The 24,883-nt window shown below is 47.2% G+C and overlaps 1 protein-coding gene across 1 annotated transcript in view; it reads right to left on the bottom strand.

Moving 5' to 3' along the window:
• Positions 1 to 24,883, bottom strand: part of ABCD2 (ATP binding cassette subfamily D member 2) — a 427,364-nt gene that overhangs the window by 30,693 nt on the left and 371,788 nt on the right. The gene's annotated exons all lie outside the window — the stretch shown is intronic.

Genomic DNA, 24,883 nt, shown 5'->3' with positions numbered 1-24,883 from the left:
GGTTCACAATGATTTGGCATAGAGCGTGCTATCTTTAACCATTTCCCGAATACCTCAAACTGCGTGCTTTCCTGTAAGCACACCAGACTTCTTAGTGTCTCCCTGCTATTTGCATCCCTATACCAGCAGCTGTGATTGAAGGTTCTGTGCCAAGCAGAATCACCAGACACTGTTCTTCACAGTGCTTCATAATGTGTGTGCAGTCCCCAGCAAGTTATAGAGAGAGCAAAGGCAGACCTAGCACTGAAACTCAATTTTGTTTTCGTTGAGAGCCTCCAAGCTCATAGCCGAGCATAGCACAATACATTTGCTATATCAAGGACCAATTGTACATGCAGGTTACACCCTGAAGCAGGCCTGTTGAAGTCAACCATGGGCCAGAACATGTAAACACTTCGTTTTAATTGTTGGCACCTTGTGATTGTGTTAGGCAGTTGTGATAACCAACCCATGCCTCTATTTCTTTTCTATGAACTGTGTGTATTTGACTAAAATCCCTTTGTAACGCACATACTTAAGGTGTCAACATTTGGTGACTTTTCTTGAAGGAATACCTATTATATAATATGTTTTTACTGTTGAAATATTGTAGTTCTCCCAGTAGTGCAATGGGCTGTTAAAACACATTTTCCTAGACACATCATTAAGTACGTAAAGTTTATTTGAACAATCAAATGTCCCCATTCATTACACAGTAGTACAGATGCAGCAATTCATACATTCAGTTGAAGTTAAATCGCCACAAAAGTGTTTACATCAAATTCAAATCATTACAATTCCTTTTTATAAACATAGCTTCTAGATATGTCCTAATATATATTACAAAAGTTTTTAACCATTTCTTGTGGGGATCAAAACAGCATCGCCAAATTAACAAAAAATGCCCCAAGTCTTCGACTGCTCCCATTTCACACAAAAATCGGACTCTTGCTGCCTTCAGCCCACTTGCTTTGCTCACTTAACAGGAGTATATTTAAACTAATCATCAAAATCAGACTCTTACACCCCCGATGTTTTATTTCACAAATTTCCCTGCATTGCACCACATGCACACCAGCCTAGCATACATTATTAATGAGGATAAGATGTGCACGCTTCGCCTATGTGAATCCCTATCCCTCCGCAGGGCTCTATGCGTAAGAGCAACGTTAAGGTCATTTTAGGAAGAACATCAGAGTGTACAAGATTTTGAAATCCCCATTTTACTAACAAACAACGCTCTTGATACCAAACAAACATTTTGTTTACAAGTGAATCAGCTATTTCTCCCACTGCCTTATAAATATTAGGGTTCTTTGAATAGCAGACATTCGTTTTCAAGAAGAGGCTCAGCTGAATTTGTGGCCTCCTAATTTCAAGCATAAGGCATTGTAGGGTGCCCAAAAGCGAGCACTATTAATGTTTTTAGAATGTAAATTTGAAGCACCATGAATTGAAAGCAATTTGAGTATCCCCAAATATCACTGCCACACAGCATCATCAAACACACATTGGCCTTAAGTATGCTGAGGCATTCATCAAATATGCAGGCTCCATAATTATGATACATTCTTAGGATACTTCCCATCCTCATTTCCCTCTTTCAGCGATCATTTTAATACATTTCACCCAGCTTCCATTATTTGCAAAGAGGAGGCTCAAGTAACAATACGTATCCACCACCTCAACTCTCTCCTTATTCAAATACCAATAATGATGGTTGGTACCTCTTCCAAATATCACAATTCATGTTTTTTGCAGATCCATTTTTAAACTGTGAGCTCTAACACACTGTTCTGCATACATGAGACTGTGTTGCAGCCTGCTTGGCATTAAATCCCGTAGGGCTGTGTCATAAATAAAATAAATAAAAAGGGGCTTTGGATTAAAGGGTCATCCAGCTATCTGGGGAGATGGTACACTATTCGACGCACTTATGGCCTCAAACCCCTTGGCAACCAGCTTCCGGAAAGGTTTCCTGTCATTTGTGCAAACAGCCTTCTCCAGAAGGTCCCATTGTTTGCTGCCAAATCCTCCTATTTTCTTGTCAGCAATCTGCTTGGTTTCAAATAATTGCCCCGCCAAAAGACCACCTACCCTTATTGGTCTGTTCAGTTTTCATTTCATATATCTGCACTTGTGCTCATAAAAAGGGGAATCCTTAGAACTATTTGACTTGGCTGAGGGGGCCAGTGCGTTCCCTTCTCATAGAAGTACATTTCAGTCATATTGCCTCAATCAATCCTTCAAAAATATTAACCACTGCTTTCGCCTTTTTTTTTTTGCGCTCTAATATTTTCTGTGATATTTCAAATTTTGTGAGATTGAATAATTCTCCAGAATAACCCTCCATTTTCTATACATTGACAGAAATTGATTAAGAGCCGGCGTATTCACCATGAAATTTGCCAGTGATGGCCATGGAAGAACAAGCGTAAGCAGGAAGTGATCACTTTCTATACAATTGGCGACAGAAAAGTTTGCCACCTCATAAACAAATAGCAGTCAATGTACAACATGGTTCAGTATCGCCCTTACATGTGCCAGTAAGCTTGACCAGAGCATGCGCCGTCCAAAATGATCAAGGTTACACTCTTTAAGATCCTGTTTTGAGTTTCCACAGGATTCCTCCAATAGCCTTCTTTCACTATAATCCTTGTGAGCAGGGCCTAATTTAGCATTAAAGTCTCCATTAATTATGATATTAATAGCCAAGTCATACCCCCTCAACTACCCTCTTCAGGCTAAAGTTAAGAAAGCTATAAATTTTAGGTGGAAATAGACATTAATAATGAAAGGTCTTTGAGTACAATTAGAAGCACTAAGAAATGATGCAACCAGTTGATCAAATTAAATATATAATCCTCTCAATTTTAAAAAGCAGAGTCCGTCAGACCAATGTTACGATCCCTCCACTGGGGTGGCCCCTCAAGGTTTTCTTTGCGCTAACAGAAAAGCTGAACTTTAAAATCTATACATCAGTCCACTCCAATCTGTTCCTGATCCCGACTATATTTAGGAGATCAGGCTCCAAGTAAATGGAGTAAATTTACATTCTGTTGCAATCATTCGAGGTTCTGTAGCCATTGACACTTGCCCTTGCTCGTTTGCTTTTAGTGTGTGGGTGCGTGTAGTTGTCAGTGCTATGTTTTCATTCATTCCGTGCTGACCATGTCTCCAGCTTTTCTCTTCATTCGTTACCTCAAATGTGTATGAATCACTGCTAATTACATTTAATTTAGTTTGTTTACTTTATCGTCAGATTTTCTAGGAACCGGAATGACTATATAGGGTTTGGGTGCTTTCGTGGGATTCGTACGTACATTATCCGGTGGGTGCACTGAAATTGGAGTGCTTCGTGCACCAATAAAGAATGCAGTTCTGATTGTTAATGACAGAAAAACAATAATAATAACTATACCTATGCACATTATCGTTCGATAAGACAATTTGCAGCATTTTCTTCCAGGGAATTGGGGGCGCCCCTCCGCTTGTGGGAGGACTAGGTTACTGTTCTGGACCCCCATTTCAATCATATCAATAGTTAAAGTTCTATAAAGGTCTCTCCTTTACTTCATTATGGTCTTTCAGGAGGTCTTGGACGTAAAGTGTCTTGTGCTTCGTAAGAGTCCCCCCTCTCGAGGGTGATGATTGTCTCTGGGTGCGCGATGTAGTTCCCTTGCTAGACTATGGAAAAAGATTAGACTATCGTCTTTGGTGAGTCACACTTATTGAGCATATTCAAAATAGGTCAATTCCCAGTCTAGCTACCGAATTTGCCTTAGTCCGGAAGACATGCTGGAATCTTGTTTAAATGCGACAAAGATGGAAAAAATTGGAAACAATAGAAAAAATTGAAAAAATGGTAAAAAATTGAAAACTGGAAAAATTGAAAACATGGAAAACTGGAAAAAATTGAAAGAATTGTATCGTTCAAAATCAAATCAAAATGGGAGTTGAATAACCATAAAAATGAATGAAAAAATAAAAATAAAAACAAGCGGTGAAGTTCTCTTCCCTGCTTTTCTCAATCTGTCCCACAGCGATAAGTTTCACTGGAATCTCCTCAGGTATTCTCGCTGAACATTGGACAGCTCCACCTGGAGCATGATACCGTGGAGGAGCGTGCCCATATGTGCGACATTAGCTGGGTTTTCTGAGGAAGGTGATGAAGTCAACATCTGCAGGCCTCCCCACCATTTCTGGATAGTCAGTGACTAGACGAAACAGGACATTATGCGCCAGGCGGCTGTCCTCGGGTGACAGGGACATTTGTCCTGCTTGGCTGGGTTCTGGAACAGAGGCCTTTCTTTTGACGAGAACAATCTCTGCACTTTCCTGCTACGTGGATTGAAATCACATAATTTAGCTTGATCCACACTTGGTTCAGGTATTCATTGTTTCTTGGGTATCTGATGAATGTTAGGGTATCCGTGGTTCTCCCGATGAGTCCTGGGCACTCCTCTATGATGCAAAAGAAAAGCGTGTATGTCAGCTCATCAATGATCACTTGTGGTGGAAGCATTTGTGTCCTTATCACTGTATTCTGGCAACACAGCGAAGGCTTCCGCGATGACAGTCAGTAGTTGCCAGATTACCTTCTTGTTCGCAGGATTTTGGACAAAGTCTGTGATGCAGGTAACTCTCCCTCCAAATGATGTATATGTCTCTAGTATTAACTGTAAACAGGACAGCACATCTCTTGTGATATTCCTGTTGGCGGATGTCATACGTTTCTGCAAAACAAAGTCTGGGTGTTGGTTGATTCAGGTGACTGTGTGATGTTCTTAACCTTTGCTCTTAGTTCATCAAAGTCTTGTTTACTAATAATGCTTGGATATGGCTTCATTCAAAAGTTTGTATCATCAGTGTGTTGTGGCTTATTTTCTTCTATACCCTGCAACTAGAATGCACAGAGTGTTCGTTATGACCTTATTCCCCTTTGCTTGGAGGAACTGTCCAGTTTTAAGCCACAACTTGCATCCGGGTTATTTGTTTTAGTTTTCCAGCTCATGCGTCCTTCTTCCTCGTCATAGCTCTCGTCTGCACGTGCTGAGGTTCTTCCTCGTTGTCTGTAGGTTCTGCGCGGTGGGGTGCAGCTAAGGAGATCTCACCGATATAAGGTTTAATGTCATTTAGGAAGATTCAAGCTCTCCTGCCTTGCAGTTTCATGGCTGAGGAAGTGCAGTCCTCTACGATGAATGGACCGTTGAATCTCAGCTCGTCCCACCTTTCCTATGTGTGATTTCACAGTAGCCCTTGAGCTGTGTCTGTTTCAGCATCTCCCTCTGGGTCTGGTGTTGTGCTGCACCCTTTTCGTCGTCGCTGCAGTTGGTCTGAAATGACAGCGAGGCTTGATGTCATGCAGTTCAGATATTCCGACAACTCGGTTTCCAGGACCTCTCAGGTAGACTGGGCATCACATCCAGCTCTATCGCGAGGGGCAACAACGGTCCTCATTCTCCTTCCTGTGACTATCTTGTGCGGCGTGAGATGATGGTCGGAGCCTGGTTGGTTCCGAAATGCATACAATGCCAGTGGTAGACAGTGCAGCCATCCCTTTTTTAGAGTAAGCTTCAACTTGGCTATCCTTTCCTTCAACAAGCCATTGAGCCTCTCGCATATACCATTTCCGTCTGGATGATACGCTGATGAGAACTTGCCCTTATACCAAGCAACAAGCTAATCTGTTCAAAAACTGTATTTACAAAATGAGCCCCATTATCTGATCTCATCACCACACACACCCCCCATCTAGGGAATACTTCCCTCACCAAGGATTTAGCAGCACAGGTCGAGTCTGGGTGTGTACAGGGACCTGCTTCTATCCATCTAGAGAATGGACACACCACTACAATTAAGTACCTGTGCCCGTTACATACTTGAATCATGTGGGCATAATCAACGTGTAAGTGCTGAAATGGCCCATTTGGCCAGGGATGACTCCGCTCACTACTTTTTTTAAATATATTTTTATTGATTTTCTGAACAACAAAGAGCTCTGAAAAACGATTACATTAGGGCACATGCCCATATCAACTTCAAACAAAAACCGTAACTCTCCACTGTATTCACCCCCCCCTCCCCTCAAAAACCCCCTTCTTGGGGCACAGGCTCCACGTTTCCGTGGATAATTTCTTCAGGCAGCGCCGACCGGGCATATAAACAGACACAATGAATCAGCTTTCCTCAGAAGCGTACAATAAGTTCAATCCTGAAACTGGTTTCGGGCCGGGTGGAGTGGCCATATCACCTTTCTGGCTCGCAGTTTGTGCTGGCGAACACCTCCATGAATTGTAACCAGTCGGCCTCGACCTGCGAGCTGGAGCCATGAAGTGCTGCTGTTGGTCTATCCATAAAATAAATGTCCTTGGCCACTGTCACCCGTTCTCTCCTTGAGGGGAGTGCTGCTCTCTTCCATGTCCTGGCCCGTGCAGCCCTAGCTGCTAAGAGTAAGGAGTGTGTCAGGTCCGGGAGCTTCTCCCAGTGCTCATCCTTTTGCTGTAGCCCAAATAATAGTGTGAGTGGCTCCAATGGATAGACCCCTTCACCCGCGTCCTTAAGCCAGCTGAGCACCTCCGACCAATAAACTTGGACCTTCTTGCAGGACCACCACATGTGCCAATAGTTGGCCCTCTCTACGCAACCGTGCCAACACAATGGGGCAACGTCTGGGAACATCCTGGAGAGGGTGATCGGGTCATATTGCCACCTATGAAGAAGTTTGATGGCATGTGTCTTGTACTGGCAGGAAATAGATGTCTTGAATGCCCTGCTACATAGTTTCCACCAGAGCCCATCCCCAATGTCCCAGCCCAGGTCCCTTTCCCATTTCCCTCTAAGACTTTTAATCGATCCCTTGCGGGGGATTAAGAGAGCTCCATACAGGAGAGAGATAAGACCTTTCATTTCTGTGTGGGAGTCTAGGATTTTCTCGACCGGGGTGAGCTTTCTTTGTATGCAGGGCTTTAGCTTTGGTTTCATGAGAATTCCCTTAAGGCGAAGGTATAGAAGTAGGGAGAGCCTGCCAATTCCCAGAGCCTCCTCAAGCTCCTGGATGCTTATGAAGGTGTCCTCCCTCACCAGTTGGCCGACCCTGCAGAGGCCTGCGTCGAACCATGACTGGTAGTGTTCGTGGCCTGGGATTTCCTCTAGCACTGGAGTGGACCAGATGTGGCTCAGGGGCGAGGGCCATGTCGTGACTTTCTCTTTATTTCCCTTCCCCGCTAGCGCTTTCCACATTGTACCCAGTATCGGGTGATCCCTGATTCTTTTGGGGAGCTTATTTAAAGGGACCCATAGCCATTCGCCTACGGTGACTGGGTGCAGGTAGTAGTTTTCAATGTATACCCATTGTTTATTGGGGTCCTCTCTAAGATGTGGGGCCAAGGCCCTGAGTTGGGCTGCCCTGTGGTAGACTGTCAAGTCCGGCAAAGCGACCCCCCCTCTATCTTTGGGGAGGGTGAGGGTCTCGTACCCTATTCTGTGTCTCCGGCCCTGCCATATAAACCTCATTATGCGCCTCTTGGCTTCTCTGAGGTATGTGTCTGGGGCTTCCAAGGGGAGCATCTGGAAGACATACAGCACTCTGGGGAGCAGGTTCATTTTTATGGCATTTATCCTTCCCATCCAGGAGATCTCCCCCTTCCCCCAGCTCTCCATTTCTCTGAACAGTTTATCGAATAGTGGGGGGTAGTTGGCCTGGTTCAGATCCCTTCTGTACAGATCTGCAGGCGTAGTGGGATAAGTTCAGTAACATTTCTATCCGTATCAGATGCAAATGGAAAAATCATGGACTTGCTAATATTCACCTTAAAGCCTGAGAATCGACCGTACCGTTCAATTTCCTGCAGGGCTGCCGGGACTGACCTTGTCGGTTCCCGGAGATGAAGCAAGATATCATCTGCGTAAAGACCCAGTTTAAAAGTACATTCCCCCACCTCAATTCCCTGAACCCCTGGCGAGCCCCTGATATACTCTGCTAATACTTCCATTGTCATGGCGAAGAGGAGTGGGGAAAGAGGGCAGCCCTGCCTCGTACCTCTTTGGAGGTGGAAAACTCGTGACAGACGTCCATTGACTGTGACTCTGGCAGTTGGTGACACATATAAGGCTTTGATCGCTCGTATAATCCCAGTTCCAAGCCCCAGTTTCTTGAGTACCCCCTGGAGGAATCCCCAGTCGACCCGGTCGAACGCCTTCTCTGCTTCGATCGAGACCAAAACCGGGTTTCCACCCCTCGGCGCTGCCTCCCTCATCAGATGTAGGGTCTTCCGCATTGTGTCGGCCCCTTGCCTACCCTGTATAAAACTCAGCTGATCGGGATGAATTAGCCTCGGCATATGACCATCCAGCCTAGTAGCAATGATCCTGGTGAATAGCTTTGCATCCACATTCAGGAGGGAAATAGGTCTATAGGAGCGGCTATCCGCCGGGTCCTTCCCCTCCTTCGGGATTACTGTAATTAGCGCTTTGCCAAAGGATGTGGGCGCTCTGCCTGTCTCCATGATGTGCGAGAAGAGACCTGCCAGGAACCCTGCCAGGAGGCCCGAGAAGGCCTTGTAAAAGCCTGCCGTGAACCCATCCTCCCCTGGGGCCCTACCCCTCTTCAGGCCCGCTATAGCTCTTAGTACCTCCTCCTCCGTTATCGGGGCATCGAGGATTGATGCTTCTAGGGGTTCAAGAGCCGGGAGGGTGACCCCCTTGAGATAATCATCCAAGGCTTCCTTTTCCGTCTCCCCCTCTCTCCCATACAGGGCCTCATAAAAAGAGGCAAATTTCTCTGCAATCTCTTCCGGGTCGGATACGTCCCCTTCTTCCCCACTACTTAACCTCGCCACCCATCTATCCGCCCTCTGGCCTCGAAGTTTTGCTGCCAGCATGGCGTCCGCTTTGTCCCCTTTTTCATAGTGTTTTTGACGTAAATGTTGGAGTCCCGCTACAATCTTGCCCATCTCCCTTTCCCGCAATTCTTGTCTCTTTTCCCTTGCGATGCCCAGGTCCCTCTCTCTCTCTGTCTCCATCTTCCCCTCCGACCTTTCTAACGAAATTATCTCCGATCTTAATCTGTCAGGAGGGTCCTAATCCTTTTTTTGGAGGCCCCTTCACTAATTAGCCTACCCCTCCAGGTTGCCTTTGCCACCTCCCACACAATCTCCCTGTTGACTTCCCCCGTGTCATTTACCTCAAAGAATTCTCTGATCGCTGTTGCCATTTCTTCCTTAAAGACCATGTCTCTCAGCAGGAAATCGTTGCATTTCCATAGAGATTCCCTGGGTTTCAGGCCTGCCATACAGACGTCCGACCAGACCATATCGTGGTCTGACCAGCTAACAGGCCGAATCTCACAAGCCTCTATTCTGCTCATGTGCTGGTTTCCAATGAAAAGATAATCTATTCTAGTTCTGGTGCCGTGGGCCGCAGAGTAGAAGGTGTATCCCCTGCGCCTCGGGTGTAGCTCCCGCCATATGTCCACCAGCCCCTGCTCCCACATTATTTCCCGCAACGCCTGTGAGGCGTCCCCCCACTGCTATTCGGAGGGCCTGCGTTCCCACTATGGTCCAGCTCTCGGTCCGCCCACATATTAAAGCCCCCCCCCAGGAGCAAAAGGCCATCTGCTTTAGCCATCACCTCCCCCAGGGCCTCTTGAACAAATTCCCTCTGACCCGTGTTGGGGCAATATATTGCTGCAAGGGTGACTCTGGTATTATGTAAATTACCAGACACTACCAGGGCCCTCCCATCCTCCCTCTACCAAGTGGACACTTCCATTAATTTCTGATTCCTATGAAACAGGACACCGACTCCTCCTTTCTTTATGTGGCCGGATGCCCAGAAGGTCTGACCCACGTGTGGTCCAGGGATGGCCCTCTCCTCCCCCCTTACCGTCCTGGTTTCTTGTACGAACATAATATCCACTCTCCCGTTTCTCATTTCCCTTCCTAGAAGGGAGCGCTTCGTTGGGGAGTTAAGCCCCTTTACGTTAAGGGAGCCCATCCTAAGCGACTCGATCCGGCCCCTTTCTTCATTGTCTGCCATTGCTTCTCTCTGATGGATTAATTGTTTTCCCGGTCCTGTGAGAGCTGCCCCGCTGCTTTACCAAGCTGGATATGTCCTGTGCCCCAAGGTCTTTGTCCCCCATCCCCTCACCTCCCCCCTCCCTTTTCTCTCCCTCTTGCATGACACCTGCCAACGGGCAAGCCACCAGGGTGTGAGCGTGTTCCTGCACCGCAGTTCTCTTGATGAAACTCGTGCCCCCGGCCGGGGTTGCTGACAAACTAATCTTGATCTTCCAGTTGGTTTGTCTTACTTCACCTAGTCCCCTTCGGCCTCCGATGTCGGGGTGTTTGGTTTCCTGAATTTCCTTCTGCCCTTTGTCTTCTTCTTCGTGGCCCAAGGGCCAGCCGGTTCTCTCCTGGTGTCACCCGACGCTTGGGTGCCCACCTTGTCTTCCTCACCCAGGGCGACCCCCTTGATCACTTGCAGCACTTGCGAGGCCTCCTTGCCACTGGTCACTCTGTAGTCCACCCCAGCGCGTTCAAAGGACAGGGCGAAGGGGAAGGACCATCTGTATCTTATGTCTTCTGCAGTAAGCCACTGGGTGAGCGGACGACATTCTCTTCTGCGGGTGAGCGTAAGATACGATAAGTCCTGGTAAATCTTAATTGTGTCGCCTTCAAAAATAAAGCTCCCCAGCCTCTTTGCCTTCTCCAGGAGCTCCATTTTCTCCCTGTAGCGGAGGAACCTCACCACGATGGACTTTGGGCCTCCACCCGCACCCCCTCGACCTCGATGCGCTCTCTCCAGCTGGACCTCTTTGCCCCCCTCTAACGCGAAGAGCTGGTTTATCAGGCCCTGGACCTTCCTCCCCACATCCGCCGCTGTCTCCCCTCTCTCCTGTGACACACCCATGATACGCAGGTTGTTCCGGCGCTCTCTGTTTTCCAAATCGTCCATCTTCAAGGTTATGTCCTCATCTCTTATCTCTAGGTCCGTTAGCCTTGCCTCGTATTTCATGTCCAGGAGGTCCGTCTGGAGTGGTTGTTTTCCATCCCCTCCATTTTCTCCTCTAAGGTGTCCACCCTTCCCTTGAGATCCACTATGGACGCTTGTATATCTGACCGAATTGCCTTGATCTCGTGGAGGATGTCCTTGAGATCCTCCTTCGTGAGTGGTGCAGGGGGGGGTTCGCCGCCTGAGGGCATGGTGTCTCTGGGGGCCTCCCTCGTGGCTGAGTGGGGCCGTCGGAAGCGCTGGAGAGACGAGATCGCCCCCAATATCGGCGTGCTCTCCAGGGTCTGGGTGTCTTGACGCATCCAGGGGTGGTGCCTCTGTCCGGGGTTCTCTCGCGGGGGACCCTGTGGTGCACACCACGAGTACACCACGGCCCAAGGCCCTCCCCGTGCCTGGTGTGCTAAGGTCTTGCGTGGAGCGCCTCGTGTTGGGTAGCAGCTCTATGGGGGGGCTGTGCCGTGTTGTCAGGTGGGACCTTCGGGGGGTAGGGTATCCGATCCCCGGCACCTTCGGTCCCTCTGGCCTACTCCCCAGCTAGGTGGGGAGCCGGGGCGCCGCACGGGAAAGGTTGCGCGGGAGGGGAGCCCGCTTTCACTGCATCCAGTCTGTCTCTTCCCGCCCACGCTCTTCTCACCTCCTCACTTCACAGTCACTGTGGGGGGACTAGGGCCGAGAGTTTGGCTCGGGCTGCGGTAGATGGGGCTCTGGGTGGGCTATCTCCGGCGTGCTGACTGACGCTCAACTGCTCCTCTCTGTAGCCAGTGGGGGCACGGGCCACGTCCCCCAGAGTCCGCGACACCCGTACGGTACCCCGTGTCGGCAGGGATCACGTGTGGAGGGTCCTCGCCCCGTGCCTCCCTCGGTGATGCTCTGGGCCGGTATCCTGGGTTGGCCATTTCCTCCCGCGGGGGCGGCCGTCTGCGGGTCCTCGTGTGGGCCTCCGTGTTTCTGCGGGAACTCGGGCGGGGCCCTGGGCCTCCCAGGAACGAGGCTCCCCTTGGTGTGCTGGTGGGCGCTCTACCGTTCCTCACCGTCCCCCGTATGTTGTTGAAAGGCGGGGGCCCGGGAAGCGCTTCTCCAGAGCCCGCGGCCGTCTATCTCGATGAGGAACTGTAGCCCCGTGCCTCTTATGTCGCCGCGCCTCCTCCGAGACCCGACCGTCCGGCACAGGTCATGAGCGCAGGGTGGGGGCCCACGGCTCCACTAGTCCTTGTCGCGGTGCCGCGGGGTCGGCCGCCCTCGGTGTCTGGGGCCTCTGGCGTCTCCGGTGTACACTAGCCTCCGGTGCTGGGGAGCGCTCTGTGGGCCTTTCTTGGGGCTCCGCTTCCGGTCTCACCACAGAAGGTCTTCACTGCGGGTCTCGGGGTGGGGCCCGCTGCATGCGGAGGGGCTCTCCACTTGCTGGGCTCGGTAATCCAGGCCGGGGATTGGCCGCATCACTAGGCCCTGCGGTGCATTCAGGAGCGCAGGACTTACACGTCCAGCATGTTCCGCGCCCCCTGGTGGTCCCGCTCGCTACTTTTAATGTGTGCCCAGCTGGCAAATTATGCAGTTCACTATAAAAAATACAACCTGCTCTGCTAAATTCGGTATGAACCAGTCTTGTGCGAGCGTTGCGGCTGGATTTTCTTTTGTCATATGGAATGGGTAGTGTAATTGTTCTAGCGATATCTTTAGTAGGGCTACTGCCATTACTGGTTACCAGCGCTGTCTTGCCTCCACAATCCGTCCGAGGGGTTCAAAGGATACTCTCGTTGTTTCCACAGGTTCTTTTTGTCCTGTGGTGCCTTCCCTTGTAGCTCCATCAATTGAGTTTGCCCCATATTACTATAAGCCTCTGGTGTGGCTCGAGTTATCATCATACGCTCGTGGGTGTGTGCCACTTCTACTTCCATGATTGTCTCATTTTTGGATGCCATGCGCCTGGCTTCCGTGTGTGTTGCGTGATTTCCACGTGACACAAAATCTGTCCCGTGAGTATGAGCGGCGCATTTCACGACTGCTATGCCCACTGGGAGCTGTAGTGCCTTGATCAACACCATTGCCCCACTCAAACCTCGAAAATCCAAACCCACTGCACATTCCAATTCTTGGTTCACGCCGGACCTCCTCTCACTCCGCAACGAGAAAAACGCCACACTCACACAGTGGCAAAAGTCCCACTCCGAAAAAGATAAGATGATCTTCAAAGCCCTTTCCACCAAATACAAAAAGGCAATCACCCAAGCCAAAGCCAAATCCTTTGAATCCAGAATCTCGGAAGCCCAATCCAGTACTAAAGAAATATTCGCCATTTTCAGAGAACTCGAAACACCCACTCCCGCCCCCCAGAATTTCACCAAAGACAAGGACTGGTGTGACGAAATACAGAAGGCCATGCAATCCAAAATTAGCCTCCTCAAAAACAAAATGCTAGCCACTAAACAAGCCCTACCGAACAAGCACATCCCAGTCCCACCGCCTGCCCCTGATCCCCCCTTACCCTTCTCCTTCAAACCCATTCAGGAAAAAGATGTCATCAACATAATGAGGAACATTAAACCCTCTAACTGCAAAGGTGATGCTTGCCCAGCCTCCATTATCAAAGACTGCGCAGAACCGCTAGCTCCCTTCCTAACAGCCTTTGTAAATGCCTCCTTTACCACAGGGATAGTCCCTGCCTCCCTCAAGGAAGCCTGGGTCCGCCCTCTTCTAAAGAAGCCAACGCTCGATCCCACCTCCCCCAATAACTACAGACCCATCACCACTGTCCCTTTCCTCCTCAAAATACTGGACAAAGCAGCCTACCTGCAGGTTCAACACTTCATTGAAGAGAACAAACTCCTTGGTCTCCCCCAATCTGGCTTCCGCCCCAGACACGGAACAGAAACAGCCCTACTTGACTTGAAAAACCAGATGGACGATGCGAGAGACTTGGGCAAACCTACACTTCTCCTACTCCTAGACCTCTCAGCGGCCTTCGACCTTGTGGATCATGGCGCCCTATGCCACCACCTCTCCACCACGGCCAAATTCTCCCCTGAAGCCACAGCGTGGATCACCTCCTTCTTACAAGACAGAACCATGCAAGTATTCTCTGACTTAGCAGCCGCATCACCAACCATTATACTCTGTGGGGTGCCCCAAGGCTCCTGCCTCTCCCCCACGCTATACAACATTTTTACACGCCCCCTCTTCCTCATCCTCGACGCAATGGGCATCTCATATACCAACTACGCCGACGACACACAAATCCTCATCACTCTCACAGGTAACTACAACACTGACTCCCTGGCCCTCAACAACCTTTACAATACCATCCAAGCCTGGATGGCAGACAACGGTCTATGCCTCAACTCTGACAAGACGGAACTCCTCCTGGTAGGCTCTCACGACACCCTAAAGAATCTAGATGCCCAATTCAGTCACTTTACCATTGATTCCATTAAAATTCCAGTCTCCGACTCTGTCAAAACCCTGGGAGTTTATCTGGATTCTAGCCTATCCATGGACAGACAAATCAATGCAATTGCCTCTGCAGCGGCATATCATGCCAAACTTATCAATGCAGTCAGACCCTTTCTCTCCATCACCGGCTCTAGGCTAGACTACTGTAACGTACTCGTTCTAGGAACCTCTAATAAAAACCTAGAGAAACTACAAGTAATACAGAACAACGCGCTCCGGGCAGCTCGAGGTATTGCAAAAAGAGAACACATCTCTGAGGCCAGAAAACAAGCCTACTGGCTCCCAATAAAAGAAAGGATATTATTCAAAGCCCTGTCATTGACCCACAAGTGCATCCACTTCACTGCGCCTGCATACCTCTCACAAAGGATACACCCTGTCTCCACCACCAGGCCAACCAGATCACCCTACACCAACATGCTCTCAGTGCCTCTAGTAAAAAAAGTAAAAGCGGGCGGATCCAGCTTCCCTTACCTTGCGCCCTCGCACTGGAATGCCCTACCACACACTATCCGTGGAGAGGCCACCCTCACCACCTTCTGCAAAACGCTGAAGACTACCCTGTTCACATAAGGCTAAACATACGAGCACGATTACCCCATGTATATTGTATCATATGATCAAAAGCAATATCTGTAACAACAGTATGTCATCCTGCAACATTTACAATGTGTCAACAACCGCTATCTTACCTGTACCATGTAACTAAGTCATTGCAAGTAACAGCGCCTCAATGCCCCTGGGCTGTTTGTGCGCTATATAAATGTAAATAAATAAATAAATAAATAAATAAACCTGTCCAATAAGGCTGCGTGCTGCACTGGCGTGCCGTCTGCTCGGAGGTAGTCTCTCCTCTTCCAGCGCGCTAGTCCTGCGTGCACTGTGGACGTCACATAGGCGGAGTCACTGTACACCATTACTTCCTGGTCTGCATGATTCTCAATGGCGAGTATCAACGCCAATAATTCTGCAGCCTGTGCTGAATAATGAGATGGTATTCGTGCACTAGCGAGTACTTGGAATTCTCCGTTCGCTATGTGTTTTATTATGGCAACGCCTGTATATCTTTGTCCGTCTTCTTGGTCGATTCTCGAAGATCCGTCAATGAAAACGATCTCACCTCCCGCCAGGGCATTTTCCTTTACCCTGGGGATTTCATGATAGAATTCTTCGTAGTTTGCACAGTCATGTATCGGCTCGCCTTCAGTGACTGGTTCAGCTATGAACGCGGCTGGATTCACTGTTTTACATCAAACTATTTTGATCAATGGATTTGATATGATCACCTCACAGGCAGAGGCCCTTTGAGATGTCAATGTGCCCTTTGGTTTCTCTAAAATGGCAAATAATCAGTGTTCAACATATAACATCATGGAGCATCCCTTTACAATGGTTGTCACCTTCTCTAAGGCGAACGCTGCGGCAGCTAAGCTTTGTTCGCATGGGAACTGGCCTCTCATTATTGGATCCAGATTCCCACTGTAATACGCCAGGGCCTTGTACCCCAACGAGGTTCTTTGAGCGAGTACTGACGTCATAACATTGCCATTTGTGTGTGAGAACAGGTAGAATTCCTCTGCATAATTAGGAATCCCGAGAACTGGAGCCGCGCAAATTGGTCTCTCTAGTTCTGTGAACCCCTCTAACATCGCTTCAGTCCATTCAATGTTTTCTTTTGTCGCTCGGGCCCTTCTTCAGGGCCTGGAGCAAGGGCTTGGTATGTGAGCTGTAATCAAAGATCCATGCCCTAACATAGTTGCACAGGCCTAGGAAGCTCTGCATTTGTTTTATCGTGAGCGGCTTAGCCGTGTTCATGATAGTTGCATCCCTTTCTGGGGTGACCCTTTTCCCCTCATGCAAGATTAGCTGGCCTATATACAGCACCTCTTGTTGACAATATTTTAACTTTTCTTTGTCAACCTTATATCCTTTCTCAGCCAATATAGTCAGAAGCTGGATAGAATCGCGCCTGCATTGTTCTTCAGTCGTGCTGCAGATCAGAATGTCATCCACGTACTGCAAAACAACACTGTCTACTGTAATGTTGCCCAGGTCCATTTGCAAGACTCGGTTGAAAATGGATGGGGACTCACAGTACCCCTGCAGCAACCTCAAACTTTTTAGGCCCATTTGTCTGAACGTGAAGGATGTCAGATCTTGTGAGTCATGGTGCAGGGGGATTGCGAAAAAAGCATTTTTCAAATCAATCACTGTGAAGTATTTCGCCTCGATCGGTATGTTACACAAGATCGTAGATGGATTAGCAACTATAGGGAACCCGGCTTCAACAATATCGTTTAATGCTCTTAAATCTTGGATTAAATGCCACGACCCTCCCTTTGATTTCTTGACGGGGTAAATCACTGTATTGCAGGGTGATTCTGACGTCACAAGGATGCCCTGCTCCATTATGGTGGAAATTGTCTTCGCAATCCCTTCATCTGCTTCTCTGGACATTGGATATTGTCGTGCCCTTGGTAAAATTGCTCCTGGCTTCAATTGAATTTTCACTTCTCCTGCTCCTTTCAGGAGGCCTACGTCATAGGGTCCTGTAGTCCATACTGAGACAGGCACCTGGGCCGTATCGTCATCAAAGTAGGTGGGACGGATCAGTGTCAACATCATTCTCTATGGCACTTCTCGTTTGATCATTTTGACCCAAAATATGAGACTTACTTCCATCCTTGTCTCTTCTGAGTCAGGGTGTTCTTCGAACAGATCATCATCGGTGACGTCAGTCACCCAGTACCCTTCTTCAATAGCAATAATTGCACACCATTGTCTGCCTTCATCATCGCACCCTTCGACCATTACTACCTTCCCTCGTACTGCTGCGATATGTATCGATAAGGGAAATACTTGTCCCTCATCTTCATGCATAGGTATTCTTGGTCTGAATAGAAACTCATCAGGGGTTCTCATAGTTCTATCTGCGAGGCCTGGCAATCCCGCCATAAGCACATGCACGCCATATGCAAAGTCTTCTGGTTCTAATGGTACAGCTCTAATGGCTATACGTCCGGAGTACACTCTGACCATTTCGCATACATTAGAATAATGCATTCCTGGAGTGGAGCATACTATACCCTCTTCTCTGAACGATATAGTCATATTCAACTTTGTCATTAAATCTCGACCCAAAATGTTTACTGGGGTCTGGCGTGAATATAACAAGGGCACATTCATCTCACATTCCCCCACAGAGACTGGGAGATTGTCCATAAAGGGAATTCTACTGTGAGCTCCTGTAAAACTCTGAGTGTCTATGGCTTGGCCAGACAAGGAAAACTTGCCTTCTGGTATGCACAAGCATGTTGCACCCGTGTCAACTAAGAAGGAATATTCTTTCCCCCCTATGATGACATTTACCCTATGTTCCCTGTTAGGGTCTGGTGTCACTGATAGGATAGAGCATATCAGAGTTTCCTGTGAGCTGTCCTATTGTATTTATAGGTTTGGTCCACTGTATACTTGTGGATTTCCCCCATTTCCACGGTTGACTCCCCCTCCGGAGTTAGTGCCCTGTGACATTTGCAGCGGTGCCTGTTGGGATTGCTCCTGTGGCAAATTCCTCATATTCGAGGGTTGAACCCCTTGTGGCATACCTTGCTGCAAGCCTGACGCCTGCTTCTGCACTGCATGATTCTGTGCACCGTCTTGTTGTGGGACGGCAGGCTGATCCACCATGCCTGTTCCCATCCCTTGGCCATTTCTGCCACATGTCTTGGCTTCTGCACACGTGCGCCACATGTCCTGTCATTCCACAAAGCCAACACACTGGCGATGGTCGGGCCATCTGTCCATCTGGCGTAGCTGGACTGCGCGTTCTGAAAGCCATCTTGATTATTCTGAAAACCTCCCTGATTACTTTGAAATCCTGCCTGATTACTCTGCCATCCTCTTCCTCTAAATCCCCTACCCCTCTGGTAAAAACCAGCGCTACCCTGGTTATTCTGCAATGGGTTAGTCACTTGTTGCACATTTGGCTCAGCTGGGTTTGTCAGCATGGCTCCCTTGAAAGCATACTTTGAGAGTTTCTTTTGCACCAGCTTCGCTTCCTCACCTTTACGAGTTGCCTCCTTTTTTGGTTCTTTTCTTGCAACAATCTACAGTAGTGTGCAATTGTCAACTGTATTTCGGCCCATGGTTTAGCTTCTACTCCTACCAATTTCTTGAGCTGTTTCTGCACCAGTTCTGGCAACCCTTGGCACAATATATGGTACAATACAGGGATAGATTTAGTCCAAGATTCATGCGTTTTGAGCACCCACGCTTCTTGAAAATTCTGGCTATAAATCAAGGGATCCTCTGACTCTTTCATTTTTCGAGTCATTATAGCTCCCATATCTGAATTGTCTGGGTGCAGCACTCGTAGCGCTTTCCACACTGCTGCTCTACAATTATTAAATGGTGCTCCATCATGGGTAGTGTTAGTTATGGTTACCCCAGTGTACCCAGCCCGCTTCCATACATCGCCTGCTCTCTCACCCAGTATGGCGATCAGGAGACCTTTAATGTCCCCTATAGCCAACGTGACACCCCCTGTCATTTTTTCTAACTCGTGTATCCATTTCCTGGCTCCCGAAGTCAGCATTGGAAGCTTGTTTTTCAGGTTTTCTTGATCCATGTGTGGCCATGGGATATATTGTGGTCTTGTGGCCCCCTTTTCCAGCAGCGGGAACTGAAATGCGCAGTCTTCCTTCTCTTTCCCCATAGCTTTCCTGTCTATCGCTGGGGTAGCATTCCCGCATCGCCGTCTACCTGGCAATGCCCTCAATCTGTCTACATAGGGAGGTGCTGGCTCCCCCCTCTGACCGCGGGGTATTCTCTCATGTCGGCCAGGCTGCACGGCGAACCCTGATACCTTAGGTGCGGACTCGCTAGTGTCTGACCATCGTACGCCTTGGTCCCTTGGGAGCCGCTTCTCGTGTTGTCTCGTCCTCCGTTTCCCCACCGGAGTCGGGCGCTGATTGTTCCCAGTTCACGCAACTCCTTACATCTTCTTCATTCTTACTAATTTCTAGCCTATCCAGGGACAGTCACCTGCTCCCACTACTTCGGGTGACATCCTCAGTGTCATACAGCTGAGTGCTTTCCAAGCGCTCATCTTCCCTTCCCCCTTGGGAAATTTGTTCAAGCCCCATTTCATTGTATATTTTATCAATCGTTTCCCCGATGCTTCTGGTGTCGAAGTCATCTTCAATGTTTGCCCCATTCGTGCCTGATATTGACTCATTAGCAGGGAAGAATTCTTGGATGTCTTCCCATTCTACAACAGGATTGGGTTTTTTAACTTCCCGCTCCAAATATTCAAGATCCCGTGCCCTCTGGCTACGTTTGCATTCTATATCACCATCGACTTCCTTTGCCTTCCTCGCTTCTTCTCTAGTCTTATCTTCTTCCCTTCTCCTTTCATTTCTACGTTCCTTTGCCCTTCTAATTTCCTCATCTTCCCGTCTCTTTACACTCTTTTCAAGTACTCTTTGTTCTTCTTCCAACCTTTGCTGATTCTGTCTGTACTTGTCATAGGCTGCCTTCTGTTTGCGATCGAGCTGTTTTTCTTGCTCCTCGCGATAAAGCTGTTCTCGCCTCAACCTATCTCTCTTTCTTATTCTCTCGTCCCTTACTTCCTTTTCCATCAAGTTTCAACAATATCTGTCCTCCCATCCATTCGTCTTTTGCGAATGCTATCTCATCAGTTCGCCTATGCTTCCCTTCCATTTCTTTCTCTCTCTCTCCTTAACGAGGGGTGCATTAATCTGTGCCTCGTCTTTCCTTTCCTCAACGCGTCTCTCCTGGTCCCTCGGCAGTGCGGATGTAAGATTAATTTCCTGCTCATTCTCCTTGATTTTGTCACTATTGTACATAGGTGACTCATACGCAGCGTTGCTGTACCTCGTAGCTGCCTTAAGCTCTCTTAACGGGTAGAGTCCCTCTGACTTACTCCCCTCGATTTCTGTCTCAGGCGGGGCTGGTGGCGCAGTAGGCGTCTCAACCCCCTACGCGCATACGTTTAGTATCCAATCTGCAGGAGGCTCTTCCTCCTTTGGCTGTTCAAACATTTTCAACAGTTCTAGAACAGCAAGACGTTTCTCTAGTTTCTTGCCTGTGTATGTGGCATGCAGATAAGTCATCATATGCTGTAAGACGGCTTTAGATAAAGACCTGTTCTGTGGCCACGGCATAAACATTTTGTGGGCGGTACCCTTAACCAACTCTGCACTATACTTCTTAAGCTTCAGTGCGTGCTTGGGTAATTGCTTGCACAAATGGGCAAGTGGGGTAACCTCCTCCATTCTCAAATTTCGTTACCAACAATATTTTATGCAATTTTCACACGTCCAACAGTATGAGCGAGCACCAAATACGCAAGCTCCAATCCAATCTTTCCCGCCAAAATTCTATATCATCAATTTACTCAAGAACATCAATCCATTGGCAATTCCCTCTTAGTTACGGAATCGCGTAAAGCCCAAACCTCATTTCAAACAATCAACAATACAGTTCTTTGCATTTGACATACAACAGGACACGCATGACAGACATTTGACAGACTAGACGGACACCAGCTAGACACACATATACCTGCCTTCTAATCAATACCCCGACATGGGGTTTAAACAAACCCCTTTAGTGCAGTCTTTAATCGTCACCGTAGTCTAATCGTCCCCCATTATGTGGGCTCTGAGTTCACGTTTATTTTGACCGCTGTATTAAAGCGCAGGAACAAGGTGAATTCTCTTACTTTTTTCTCTCAAGTGCCCTCCCGGTAACCTACTTTTTCTCTCAAGTGTCCTCCCGTTAACCTTACTTTTTCCTCTTGGGTGTCCTCCCGGTAACCTGTAAACAAAGTAGCAAACTCGAATCCAAGTAACAGAAAAACGAGTTTAATAGATGGTTAAAAATAGTAGGCAAAGAACACACAGCAAACAGAACAGAACGCCAGGGCAGTGTCCTTAACGACACGTTTCGCGCTTCTCCGAGCGCTTGATCACGTTAGGGAGACATGAAAACAATGAGAGTAGCTATTAACAATGGGTCCTTCTTCCATGTTGCCTACCAACACAAGCTAACAGTTTGGCGCAATAACATGGCGGCCATTTTAGAGTGTAGCAGAAAACTGCATTAACCATAAAAACAACAGGTTAAAAATAGCAGTAAAATCAATAGCACATTAAAATTCAGCACCAAACATGTAGAAATATAATAAAAGGACATGCAGTGAGATAGATGACAACACATTTCACTCAAAGCAAAAATTAGCACAGATTAGTAAAAATTAGCAGTCCACAGCTGTGACATAGAGTGCAAATGCGTTCCTATGTAAGCTTATGAAAAAATATGCAGGCAATAGCTAACAAAATATATATAAAAAATATATATATATAAAATGCGAGTGCATGTCTAGCTCACCAAGGCAATATGATTATAATACATAGAGAAAACACAGCTGGGACAAGATAATGCTGTCTAATATGAACACTCTGTTGACAGTTTGAGGACAGTCAATATGTGCGACCTTTAAGATAAAAACATGTTGCAGGCTGCAATGTAAAGTGCAAGTGCATTAGATTGTAAACTTATGACTCTAGCAGCATTAGATAGGCAGAAAAGTTTGGTAATCATAAAGTGCTGGTGCAAAATGCAATATTGAAGCTTGTGGGAAAAGTAAAGGCAATTTACAATGAAAAAAGCAATGTCAAAAATACCCAGAATTACAGAGTACAGATACAATCGTGTACTCCCAAAATTCAAACCCCCTAAACATCAGAAAAGGGCAAGACAGCCAATATAGACCAACTGAACAATTAAAAAAGTTGGAAAACTTGAAAAAATGCAAATTAAATAAATCAACCAATTCCAGGCCAGGGCCAAAATCCAAATAAACAAAAGGGAGAAGCAGTATATAGCGGCAAGGGACCAGGATCAAATAACACAGAGCAAGAGAAAAGGAGAGGTGTGTGTAGGCGCATAAAGAAACAGAATAATTACATTCCCACAAAAGTATGTAACTCCTCATCCACATTATGCCCATTGGGATACTTAGTGTCAAAGTCCAGGATAAACCTGGTTTCCAGTTGTCTCAATTTCAGAGTGCGATCACCTCCCCTCGGATCAATCGGTACATGAGCAACAGCAAAAAATGTAAGCAAATGAACATCACTGTCGTGTTCCTGCCTGAAATGTTTGGCCATAGGATACGTGGGGTCAAAGTTCTTAATCGCTCTGAAATGCTGTAAAATACAGAGCTTAAGTACACATGTAGTGGATCCCACGTACCATTTCCGGCAGGGGCATGTTAAAACATACACTACAAACGGAGTCTCACAATTGATAAAATATTTTAACCTGAATTCCATACCTGTGATTGGATGTACAAAAGATTTACAATTAGTGGCATGAGGGCAGGCTTTACACTTTTGACACTTGGTAAAACCCTTGGGTAAGGCGGGTAGCCAATTGGTCCTAGTGGAATTGTTCTGGACAGGAGACAAATAACTGGAAACCAGTCTATCTTTCAACGAACGTGCCTGTTTGTAGGTTACTGTGGGACACTTGGAGAGTAATGGGCCAAGATCTTTGTCCAGCCTGAGAATATGCCAATGTTTCGCAACAATCTTACGAACATCATAAGAGGCTTTGTTAAATGTAACAATAAGGCGAGGTTCATCCTGACCCTTATCTTTCCTCCTACTGGCAGAACCATGTAGTAACACTTCCCTTGAAAGTGAGCGTGCTTTGGAGAAAGCCATTCCAATAATCTTTTTTCGGTACCCCTGCAGTAGAAAATCAGTGGCAGCCAACCTGCAACAGCGATCAAACTCTTGAATGTCTGTGCAGTTGCGCCGAAAGCGAATACATTCGCCATAAGGGATACTGTTCTTGCAGGAGAGCGGATGGCTACTCGTTGCATGTAGGGGAAGGCCAGTGTTGGTGGGTTTTTTGTGTAGGGAAGTATGAATGCCTAGGTTGTCCAATCTTACATTAACATCCAAATAAACAATTTGAGTATAGCTGTTGCATTCAGTGAATCTCAAATTCACAACATTGTTGTTAATGTTGTCCACAAAAGATCCCCACTCATTCTCATTTCCCTTCCAGATGATAAAAATATCGTCGATGTACCGCCACCAACCAATAACTTGTGTAGAAAAACTAACTGAAAGTAACTCAGACAAGAAAGTAGCTTCCCACCACCCCATGGTGAGGTTAGCGTAGGATGGCGCAAATGTACTACCCATAGCAGTACCTCTGACCTGGTGATAAAAGGAACCCTTGAAAAGAAATACATTGTTAAACAGAACAGAAGCATATCCAAAATCATACCACTGTGCCCCAAATAGTTCAAAGAACGAGTGTCCAAAAAATGTTTGCAGGCTACCAATCCAGTTGTGTGATCTATAGATGTGTAAAGGGAAACAACATCTAAGGTAGCTAACATTAAGCCCTCCTCCCAAGGTATATCTGAAATATGACTCAAGAAGTCCTTGGTATCGCGTAGATACGAGGGCAGGACTGACACCAACGGGGACAGGGTCTCATCTATGAATTGGGCCATATGTTCAAGGAGAGAACCACACAAAGTTACAATCGGCCTGCCTGGTGGATAGATCAAGGATTTATGAGTCTTGGGCAGAAAATATATAGTGGGTATAGTATGACTCACATGCACAAGAAACTTAGCAAGCTCCTCCTCAATAAGGCCTTTCTCGGCCCATTTGGTACATAAGGCGGTGAGCTCCAACTGTATTTCGACAAAAGGATTCTTTGGAAGCCTGGAATAACAGCACCGATCACGTAACTGACGATTAGCCTCAGCCACATAACATTCCCTGTCCTGAATAACGATTTAGAACCCTTATCGGCAGGTTTTATCACAATGTTAGGCAAATTCTGCAATTCATTAAGGGCCGATCGTTGTGGGATGGTAAGATTCTGTTTGTTGTTAAAAGGTTTTTTGCGAAGTTTTCAAAAATCATTAACACATAAATCATGAAATGCCTCAATACATCCCCCCACCGAAAATTGAGGGTTGAACCTGGACTTATTTTTCAATTTAGTACATATATCCCAGTTGGGATCAATGTCAAAGTCAACTGGATCAAAAGTAGAGGGATCAAACAATTCATTCTGGAGACAGGCCAAGTCAGTCAAGGTAGAGATGTCAGAAATGCGAATGTCAGTTCGGCCAGTTCGTGGCACAGGTGGTTTAACTTGCGGGGGATTGATGGAGAAGAATTTCTTTAGTCTGATTTTCCGTAGAAATTTGTCAAAGTCCAGACGTGACTGGACATAGTCAAACTGAGTGGTAGGACAAAAATTCAAGCCCAATGAAAGCAATGATGCTTGTGAGCCCGTGAGGGTGTTGGAAGACATATTGACAATTTGATCAGAATTCATATTGTCTGTTGTTACTACTTCGCTCCAGAGCGCGTCAGCCTGC

Source organism: Ambystoma mexicanum, chromosome 12 (assembly GCF_040938575.1).
Source record: "Ambystoma mexicanum isolate Mex_15411 chromosome 12, UKY_AmexF1_1, whole genome shotgun sequence".
In the NCBI taxonomy this organism is placed as follows: Eukaryota; Metazoa; Chordata; class Amphibia; order Caudata; family Ambystomatidae; genus Ambystoma; species Ambystoma mexicanum.
Note: the sequence above shows the minus strand (reverse complement) of the source record. Positions and strands in the feature narration are given on the sequence as shown.